This window comes from Nelumbo nucifera, chromosome 4 (assembly GCF_055504915.1).
Source record: "Nelumbo nucifera cultivar China Antique chromosome 4, China Antique-T2T, whole genome shotgun sequence".
NCBI classification, from domain to species: Eukaryota; Viridiplantae; Streptophyta; class Magnoliopsida; order Proteales; family Nelumbonaceae; genus Nelumbo; species Nelumbo nucifera.
Window position 1 is genome coordinate 39,535,740 of NC_142652.1, and position 11,482 is coordinate 39,547,221.

Below are 11,482 nucleotides of genomic sequence, written 5' to 3' on the forward strand. Positions count from 1 at the left end.
CTCCAGTATGGGTATCAGGGATACGCAACAGTAGGGGTACCGGGGATACGCAACCGCCGCCGCCACCGCTGCAACTCGAACCAGGTATCAACTTCCTTTCTCCCTCCTTCTTCCTCTTCCTCTTTTTCTTTTTCTTTTTCTTTACTTTTTCTTTCTCCCCTGTTTTTCCATCGCCGCTGCAACTCGATCCAGTAGCGGTAGCAACTTCCTTTCTCCCTCCTTCCTCTTCTTCTTTTTCTTCTTCTTTCTACCCTATTCCGCCACCGCCACTGCAACTCGAACCAGCGGCGGTAGCAACTACCTCACTGGATGACAACCGGATCTTACCTACATCAAAACGGCGGATGACAACCGGAACTCAGATCTGGATTCCTTCTGGGATCTAGGCTTGCTGTTTAGATCGGGGCTTGCCGAACATTATTTCTGCTTTGCTTCATAGACCCTTTTGGACTCAAGGGAAGTTGAGCTCAGATGAGCTTTAGCTGAGCTCAACAATGGCGGAAAAGAACATTTCTACCTCTATTTCCATGGCTCCTCTACTCTTGCTTTTGTTTCTCTGCATCGTCTTCGCGATAGAATAGAGTTGTTGGATTTGAAAGGTTAGGGTTTTGATGATCCGCATCTCTTTTCCTTTTCTCTATTTTATTTTAAAAATTTGAAAAAAAAAATCACCGGCGAAAGTGGTACTTTGGATTGGACCAAACCTAATGAATTATCAACCGGGAGTTGTCGATTTATAGATCTTTACACAGTAGTCGAACTATACAAGACTTGTAGAATGATTAGGATAAGTTAAATGAAGAGTTTCAGATAAACAATGATTGTACAAAGATAAGTCTATCGGGATCTTGGAGAGTCAATGTTGTGCACGCCAGATGTAGATGTGTGTGTTTTATCACAAGCCAATCATCTCTACCTTTCAAATTCAAACCACACTAATCCCCATACAAAGATATCCCATTTACAAAGCTCAACCAAAAAGCCAAGGATTGTGAGTTCTTGATTTATAGTGGTGTTCTGCATCGGAAAATGATTCACTTGCCATTTGGGTTGGATTTAGAGTTATCATCCATAAAATTAGGAAATGAAAGTGATGTAACCTCTGAGATTAACATTAGAAAGTGTATTTAGTTTAATAATGATTCCAAAGCCCAAGTGTGAAGAGTTTCTTTTTTACTTTTTTTAGCATATTTTTGCTATTCTAAATATTTTCATTTATACTTTGGCTGTTCATATGAGCCCCACCTATTGGAACCGGGAGAAGGGTGCCTAACCCCCTTCTTATTTCTTCACTAGTTTCTATTTCTTCACTAGTTTTACGTACGTATGTTCTTATTTCTTCACTAGTTTCTATTTAAGATTATGATAAGCCATTCTGAATCAGAAATCTTTGCATTTACCGAAACCCCATTCAGGTATTGTACTGAGCTACTACAATAAATCGTGAGAATAACTGCTATCATAAACTAATACAACGGAAACATGTTCGAAACGATTAAAGAGAGTTACTATCGGTACTGTGATTTCAAAATAGAATATAAACCCGCCATGACTTACATCTAAAACAAAATAATACCTAATCTACACAACAGAAGATGATAAATTAGAAAAGAGAGGTATGAAACTGACGACAAAAACTAGATAAATTATCGTAATCAGCACTATACATGACAAAAGCCTACTTTGATGAAACAACAAATAAAGAGACAGCTGACTAACATTACGAGATCTACTATGCAACTTCTACATCTAACTAAGGATAGATGAGACAATAAATTTCAGTTTGAATTGAATTGGGGACAAGACCTACGGGAAGGAATCCTATAGGACATATTCCATCGGTCTACACCCCAACTTCGAATCCTCATTGTAAAAATAAAAACGAACAAAGGCGATTAGGTTTAGGTTTACCTGAATGATGTCTTGGCTGGATGTTCGATGCTGGGAATATGAACTTTAGGTAAGTCCGATGTATTCGGCGGATCAAGATCAAATTAGGAGGTCGAACGAATCCCACTTCCACTTTGTAAGTACGAGCAAGCTGAGAATGACCTCTGCAACTTGCCTGATTCAGGCTCACGAAACAGGAAAGTCTCAGTCTGCTACCAAATGCTGAGAGCGGGACAAGAGAAGAAACCACCGGAAAACGGCGGAGAATGGAGAGGCGACGCCGAAAATGACGGAGCATTTACCAGATCTGGTAGAAAACGATGCTTCCGCCGATGACTGGGTGCTCTGTTTCTTCACAGAAAGGGGTAACGGCGACCGGAGCAAGGAAGGGTGATTTCGCTGAGAAGGAAATGAAAAAAATAATAAAAAAAGAAACGAAAAAGAATGAGGAAACTAAAATGGAGGAGGATCTCTGGGAGAGGGGAGAGAGTGCCGCTGTCGTTCAACAGAGATGACAATGAACAGTGGCGGGAAGCTTTCGGTTCAGGGAAGAAGAAGAAGAAGAAGAAGGGGAGGAAGAAAGAAAGAGATAGAGAGACCGGTGAAGGGGGGGGGGGGTTCGTCGCCGAGCTGCCGCCGTTGTCGCCTCCGTTCTTTTCGAACGGGGAAGAAGGGGAACCGATTCTTTAGGGTCTGGTTCGACGGACGAGAGAGGGAACAATGGGAGTGGCCAAGAGAGAAGGAAAGAGATAAAAATGGAGAAAAAATGAGGGGGGAGAATGGGGGAAGGATTCCACCGCCGATCGGCCGCTGTGTCAGAGGTCAGGGAGAGTGAATAGTGGATTAGCGCGAATGGATAACTTAAGTTGAATTTATATGGGAGCCAGGGGTAGTTTTGTAATTTTGGGGACATCCAGGTGTATTTTTGTAATTTTGAAAAAATTGGGTCAAATCAGTTGAGAGGGTCAGACCGGGATCTTGGTTCAATGATGGGTGGTTCTTGGGTCAGAAAATAGAGGGTTGAAATAGGTCTGAATGTAGAGAAGGGTTTTGTGTGTGTTGTGCGGACCAATGAGATTGATCGAAATAGAATCTTTTTAGATGGAAGGGTAAATTTAGAATGCCAATTGGATTGAATTTGGTCCAATCAAATCCAGTCAAATGTGAATCCATTACAAATGGATCAAGTTCAATCCAACCCAATGAATATTTTAGACCATTTTGGACCAATCCAATATACAATAATAGAATGCAAAACCTTCCAAACTAAGCCTTGTATTTTATATTATTTTCTATATATATTTGTATTTATACTCCTTCCAAAGCCTTAACTCCTAGAAGAAGGAGCCACCTCTATGAACTTGTTGAAGGGAAGAAGGAGCCACCTCTAGAAGAGATTCCTAATCCTACAGGCATAGGATAGGCTTGCAATCTAGACTGATAAATGGGTGGATCTTGACCAACTAGTACTCGATTGGTTGATCTCCTCTCTCATCGAAGGAGTTTGGGCCAGGTAATGGGCCTATCAACTTTAGCTAAAGTTTGGGGAACCTTGGCTCAGAGTTATTCCACTCGCTCTTGATCAAGGATTCTATAACTAAGAAGATAACTATAGAGCCTCAAGAAGGGAGCTTTGCTAATCTCAACCAATGTCCAACTTGCCAATTCAATCCCTAATAGTCTCTCCACTGTTTCAGAACCAATTTTGAAGTCAGAACTTGTTCTGTACATTCTTTCCAAACTAGAGAGCGAATACGAATTGGTGGTGACCACCATTACCAACCAACCAGATTCATCAAATCTTGGCATCTTAGATGTGTTAGGCTCTTTGCTCAATCATGAAAACTAGCTTGAGGAGCAAGCCCGATTCCTTGATTCTCGTAATGCAAATCTTGCTAAGAGTTAAAGGCAAAGGAAATAACAACAATTTTCCTCAACAAAACAAGCAACAATGGAGTTCTATCCAATGTTCAATGGTCAAGGCTGTGGTTGTGGGTGTGACAATCCTCAACACAATCATCAACAATTCTTTCAACAAAATGGCTTTAATTATTTGTTAAATCTATAGCAAGATCGATCGTAGTGCTCTTTAATGTTGACGAGTGAGATATATTTTTAGTCCTTAAAATGATTCTTATAATGAACAAGCAACTTTTCTTGGAGTTAGCAGCTTCATGGTATAGCATGTAGAATCGAACGGCTGAGATCTCTGTCTATCTTACCTGCATGCAAAGAGAATAATAGCAGCTTCACAGTATAGGGTCTGAGACACCAACCTCTCAAACAATGTACAAGAGAGAATAGCTTAATCTGATTAGAGCTAAGGCTGAGAGGATAATTTTCCTTTCTCAGTAAAGAGCCTATCTCATTCTGTTGTTGAAGCACTTGTGAGAGATCCCTTATATGGTTGCTTCTCCAATGTTAAGTTCCTTGACATTAGGAACAAACTGTTAGCGGTATAACCAATTGAGATAAGTGTTCCTTAACATTAGAATCCATGCTCCATCAGATTTGAGACAAGTGTCTCATATTGACCAAGGATATAACCACTTGGTTATCCAGTCTACACTGGGTCAAATGGATATCCATTGACCCAATAAGAGTTGGAATATAGATCCAAATAATCCAACAATATTGGTATCTCTATGCATAAAACATTTTCATGTAAACAATCAAATAAATTTCTTTTTATAGAAAATAAATAAATAGATAATAATTTGAGAAAAACAAGTGAATGATTGTGTGTGAAAGTGTTGCATAGAGATAACCATAAAATAATCATCTTCTATCAATATGTGGCTTGTCACATGGCCATTGGATGGTCCAGCATGTTGAGGATCAAAACGAGGGCCTATGGCCACTCTACCAACATCTCCCACTTGGTCAATTAGGCCCGAGATGAATAAGTGCCAACCAATCCCATTGCTTTGACATGCCTTACATAATTTGTAATTGCAATGGGTTTAGTCAATGAGTCAGCAATCATTTATTTTGTAGGCACGTATTCTACCAGGATCTATTCCGTTTGTAGACATCATTTAAGTACCGGTACCGGACATCAATATGTTTCACTTCAAGGCATGCTATGGTGGCATAACTGAGTATCTTCATAGTTCTCATCAGTACATCAAGACTTTTCATTGCTTTTGAACCCACAAATCTGCAAGTAATGAACTCAGTATGCATGACAAATTTAGGTAGATAGCTTTGCTTTCTTGCTTATCGATGAGACAATTGATCCTCCTAAGAGGAATCAACACTTAATGGTGAATTTGCTATCATTTGGGTCACCTGCAAAAAAAAATAGCATGACACTAATCCAACACTTCCAAGTAATATGAGTTTGAAGTGTTTTACCAACTTCAAAAATCCAAGCACTCTTTTAATAGCTTTCCAATGGACTCCTTAAGTATCTACTTACAAGACCAACAACACATTATATATTGGGTCTTATATAATATATTGCATATATCAAGCCACCTATAGATTTAAGCACAAGATCTGCTTTTCATCTTCAGTATTTCTTCATTTATGGAAGCCATATCTTAATATTATCTAGCAGATTTGAGTGCCATTCCCATTGAAGTCTTTGATATAAACTATCTTAGAATCTTTTCTAAATAATGCTCTTAAAAGATCTAAAGTTCTGACCCCCCTTATCTCTTTGAGAAGCATCTTTCATTTTTCAAATTGGATTTCAAACAAATATTATATTGATTATGGACACATCATTAATAATATTTGGGATGTGCTCTACACATAAGGGAAGAACAATAAACATACTCCCACTATTCAAAGAGCAAGCCCAAGAAAGGAATTAAGAATAAACCTCATAATCAATGCTTCTATTTGAGTATATCTTCTTAATATACAAAACTTGCTTTATAATTTTCTATGGATCCCTCAATATTTATTTACACACTATAGGTTTTTGTTTTGATAAGAACAATCAATTCCCAAATTTGATTTTATTTGTGGTTTCACACCATATCATGTGTTTTCCATAACATCTACAAAGACAGTAGGATCATAAAAAAATAAAAAATAAAATCAACATAAGGGATTGCTTATTTAAATGTAATAGTCCATTAATCTCAATGAAGGAAACCCTTTTCTTTGAAGAGGTAAAGTAATTAGGCTCAAAAGTGTAAGGTTAAGTATTATGAGAATTTGTACAGAAAAAGATCATAACTAGGACTTTCAAAAAATGGTCCACCCTCCCTAAATTTTGCTTTCTAGGGATACATCTTTTACTCTCCATTAAAACAATAGTTCCATCAGATTTATAACTAATAAATATGTAAACTTTGCCATTTTTACTATATGAATAGTATATAAAGCTACACTCAATGCTCATTGTTATCCAACTTGCTTCTTTATTGATTTGATATAAAAGTCATTAAACAAGTTGGAGATACACTCTCCCCTATTTCTCTTAACCAAGTACACATGTCCAAGTCTAGAATCCATAGCACATTCCCTTTCCCTATGTGTTTTCACATTCAAATGGCCACATTTATATGAAAAGATAATAGCTAATGATTCTTTGATATCTTTCCTTTCCAAAAAAAAAAAGAGGAGTTTAATTAATTTTCGCTAAGACATGGTTCACAAAATTAATAATGCATCCCCATTTTGGGCATTCAATTATTAGACCTCATTCTTTCTAATTTTATCTTTATATGCAAGAGTCCCAATAGGTATTCTCATCTATATGACAAAAACAATGAGCATCTACTTTATTAATAGACAAAAAAAAGGTTTACTCCCACTATCCTTGTCCATCCTAAACTAATATGGATGGTAGTTTCCCTTTTAGTTTTGTTGTGTTTTAAGCTTTTAGGAGCTTTACTTTTACTCCTGATTTTGCAATTCTAGGGAGCAAGAAAAAAATGTTTCCATATGATCTAGAAAGGTAAAGAGTGATTTCAGGAAGAAAAGAAAGACTAAACAGTAATATATTTGAACAATTCAGGGACTGTATTGCAGTTTTGCATAATTGAATATCACTAAACAAATGTTCATAAAGTCATGTAGTAATAAAAAAAAAGGGTTCACAAAGACACATGACTATTTATTAATTTAATGATGTAAAAATCATCACATAATTCTCAAAAATCTAAGAAAGTGAGCCATACACATTATCATAGAGCAGCAATCAAACAAGAAAAGTTTGATTTCAAACAGCAATGAAAAAGATAAAAAAAACTCATTGGGCCTCATTTATATGGCACTCCACAAAAATTTTATAGATTAAATAAAAGTTCCAAGAATCAAATTTTTTAAATAGGTGTAACACTAAAAGAAACTTTTCAAAAAAAAAAAGTTTATTTAACCTATTTTGATCACAAAAGAAAAAGAATACAATGAGGAACTTGTGGTGATCAAAATGAACATTTAAATGTTGTGGATAAAACAAGCATTCAATCTATAAGTCCAATTATTCACTAAAAGTGATGCAAAAAAAATTCTGTGTTCCAACAAATATGCATCCAACAATTTTCAAGTTGAAAGTATTAGCAGTAGTATGATGCAGTCGTCGATATAAAGTGATTTATTATTATTTTTTTAATTAAATACTACTAAGTCCACTTGATAGTGGTTAAAGAAAAACTTAAGAACTTAGGTAAGCTTGCTACAGGATGACATTAAATTGCACAATGCCTAAACGCAAAGTCCCAACTGAAACACATAAATTTAGGACTATCAAATAAAAGGAAAGGTAGGCTGCTATCTTCAAATGCTATGGAACAAGTAAATCATCTTTTGGTTCGTTAAATTACAGCTTGAAGATACAGGGAAGCAAATCCTAGTATATTGTATCAAAAACAACTTCAAAACCTTAAGCATTTAAAGAACTAGCTTCAGGCTTAAAAATCTGGTTAATCTCAATCATACCGAAATTTAATTTGAGTTGTTCATTTGGCCTTCTTTACTGAGTATCTTAACAAACATTTAATGAATCACGGTTAATGAATCATTATCAATAGGCTTAACAGGAACAGATTTATCTAAAACATTAATCAACATTTTCTCATCAAGTATTCTCCTAATCCTATGTTTCTAGAGAGCATAATTTGTCCCATTCAGTTTCTCAGTTTTACTGAGTTCTTGGGATAAGGCAGTAGAAGACATGATTAAAAAAAATGCATCAGTATTCCAGAAATAAATAAAGCAAGTGCAATATCAGTTGGCTGTATTTTACGAGACTGTCATTCAAGTTCGGAGAAAAAATAAGTGAACGAAGATAGAGCACTTAGCTGTATACGCAAAAATTGCCAATCTCACTGCTCCTATTAGTTCAGGAGTAGATCATGCATTCGACAAAGATCCTTCTATGTGGCTTGGAGTCCGAAAATGTCCTCAAGAACGACAGTAAGAATCAATGAATATAAAATCAACAACAAAAAAAAAGAAATAAATAAATGAAATTCTAATACCCGGTTTGAAATGGTTGGTTTTTGGAAGCCCTAAATTTGTTAGGGGTTTCTTGCCTCAAACTTCAGATTTGGGCACTCAATCGACGGGCAATGATGGATGAGGGGAGCTCTTACTCGTAACCCTTCTACCGACGAGAGAGAGGTCGTTGCTGCTCTGTGAAGTTCTGAAGATCTGAAAATCTGAAGGTTGCGAGTTCGATCCAAATCTTGCAGATGGTTCAAAAAAAAAAAAGGAAAAAGAGAGGATGAAGCTTCAGTAGTTCTTCGAGTAGCAGATTCGCTTGAGAAAACTTGGAATAAGAGTTTGCCGCCACAAAAAGATGTCACTGAATCTCGTGTTCATTCAAGAAAAAATTCGAATAGGTGCTTTGGAGGTTGCAGTAACACAAGATCGAAGTCGAGGGTTCTGTTGTCCCGGAGTTGCCAGAGCGGCTGGAGATGGGCAGTCGAATAGGGTTTTCGAAGATCAGACGAAACCCTCATTGCCGTTTTGCTCTTGTCGTGAAGAGTGCACAGACGGGAGAGACGAGCAAGTGGGACAGACAGAGATGTTGAGAGGAAACCCTCGAACCGGGTTTGTTTTCTCTCTCCTCTCTTTTGAATCTTAAAAGATGAGACTCGATTCGATGAGGCACGACTATCCTTTAAGCATTGTGCCAGTCGTAATCTCGCTCTGATACCAGTGTTGATCCAAGTGCATGTAGAATTGAACGGTTGAGATCTCTGTCTGTCTTACCTGCATGCAAAGAGAATAATAGCAGCTTCACAGTATAGGATCCGAGACACCAACCTCTCAAACAATGTGTAAGAGAGAATAGCTTAATCTGATTAGAGCTAAGACTGAGAGGATATTTTTCCTTTCTCAGTAAAGAACTTATCTCATTCTGTTGTCGAAGCACTTGTGAGAGATCCCTTATATGGTTGTTTCTCCAACGTTAAATTCCTTGACATTAGGAACAAACTGTTAGCAGTATAACCAATTGAGATAAGTGTTCCTTAACATTAGAATCCATGCTCCATCAGATTTGAGACAAGTGCCTCATATTGACCAAGGATATAACCACTTCGTTATCTAGTCTACATTGGGTCAAATGGATATCCATTGACCCAATAATAGCTGAAATATGGATCCAAATAATCCAACAATATTGGTATCTCTATGCATAAAACATTTTCAAGTAAACAATCAAATAAATTTCTTTTTATAGAAAATAAATAAATAGATAATAATTTGAGAAAAACAAGTGAATGATTGTGTGTGAAAGTGTTGCATAGAGATAATCATATAATAATCATCTTCCATCAACCTGTGGCTTGTCACATGGCCATTGGATGTTCCAACATGTTGAGGATCAAAACGAGGGCCTATGGCCACTCTACCAACAGCAATTTGTCAATTCACACCATGGCATCTCTTCTTTTGATTCTACTTGGTACTTAGACTCAGGTTCTACTCATCATATGACTCCGGATTTAATTTATTTAGATGTCTGGGGTCTGACCCCAATTAAGTCAAACAATAGTCATTTTTATTATGTTTTATTCATGCATGATTTTTCTAATTTTTCATGGATATATCCTATGGTTCTTAAATCAGAAGTGTTTAATGTTTTTCTCAAATTTAAATGGCATGTTGAAGTTCTTTTTAATGCCAAAATTTATTGTTTCCAATCTGATTAGGAAGGGGAATATCAGAATCTTTTTTGATATTTGGATCACAAAGAATTACCCATTGACTGGCTTGTCCATACACACACATGAGCAAAATATCTCTATTGAACGAAAGCGCAAGCACACTATTAAATCAACTTTATTTATCTCTACTGGCCACCTCGAATCTCCCCTTTTCCTTCTAGATTGAGGTAGGTGAAACTCAATCTATTTAATTAATAGGCTTTTGAATCCTCTGCAAGGTAGCTCTCCTTATGAGAAGCTATTTCACAAACCTCTAGACTACTCGATGCTTCTCTGTTTTGGTTGTGCTTGTTATCCCTTGCTAAGACCATACAACAAGAACAAATTTATGTTCCGCTCCTTTTGTTGCTTGTTCATTGGTTATAGTAATGTGCAAAAGGGCTATAAGTGCCTTCATGTTCCCATTGGAAGAATTTTTGTTAATCGCCATGTTGTGTTTGATGAAGGACTGTTTCGTGGTTTCCACTCATCTTGATCAACTGAGAAGCCTCCATCAACTGGTGTATATATTTCAGCCCTGGTTCAGGACGTTTCTCCATCATTTGCTCCATTGAATCCCCTTGATATTGTACTTCAATCTCATGTTGAGTCATCCTCTTCCCCTCATGATATATCGCCGATTGTTATAGCTTCTACCAATGCATCATCATCATCACATTTTGCTAGTTCCTCTCCCCCACCTGTACGTTATTGCAGTATTCAGGACCTTTTTGCTAACACTCTAGTAGTTTTGCCTTCGACAACTCATAGTCACTCCATACAAAGATGCTTAGATCCAAGCTTTGCGTTACCACACTCAGCTTGTGGGGGCTGATAGAACATACACATCTACATCTGGCATGTACAAGGTTGACTCTCCAAGATCTTGATAGACTTATCTTTGTACAATTATTGTTTATCTTGTATAGTCATTGTTTATTTAAAACTCTTCATGTAACTTATCCTAATCATCCTAGAATTCCTGTATAGTTTGACTACTCTATAAAGATCTATAACTAGACAGTTCTTGGTTGATAGTTCATCGGCCAATCCATATATTTTTTTCTCTTAATAAACTCTGTTCTCCTCTGTTTTATATTTAAACTGCTTGAAATTTCATGATGCTTATTGTCATTTAAGATTATAGTTTGACAACTCTAAAAAGGGAGCAGGGCAGAGAGGGAGACTAATCTTCACTCAAAAGTATGAATCCTCTCATCGAGGCTAGCTACCATTAATGTGGTTAATAGACCATTACTAGTGCATGAACAAAAATAAAAAAAAAGTTACTTAGGAATTAATAGACTTACAAATTTATAAAGCACATGAAGATATAAAAAATTAAAAAAGTATACTTATAAAAGGCACATTTCTAAGTCACCTTGTACTTTAGCCCAAGCACACGCATTTCTGAGGTGGTGTTGCCCATGTTAAAGCAAGGCATATGCCTTAAAATATGCATTTCCTATGTACTTAGG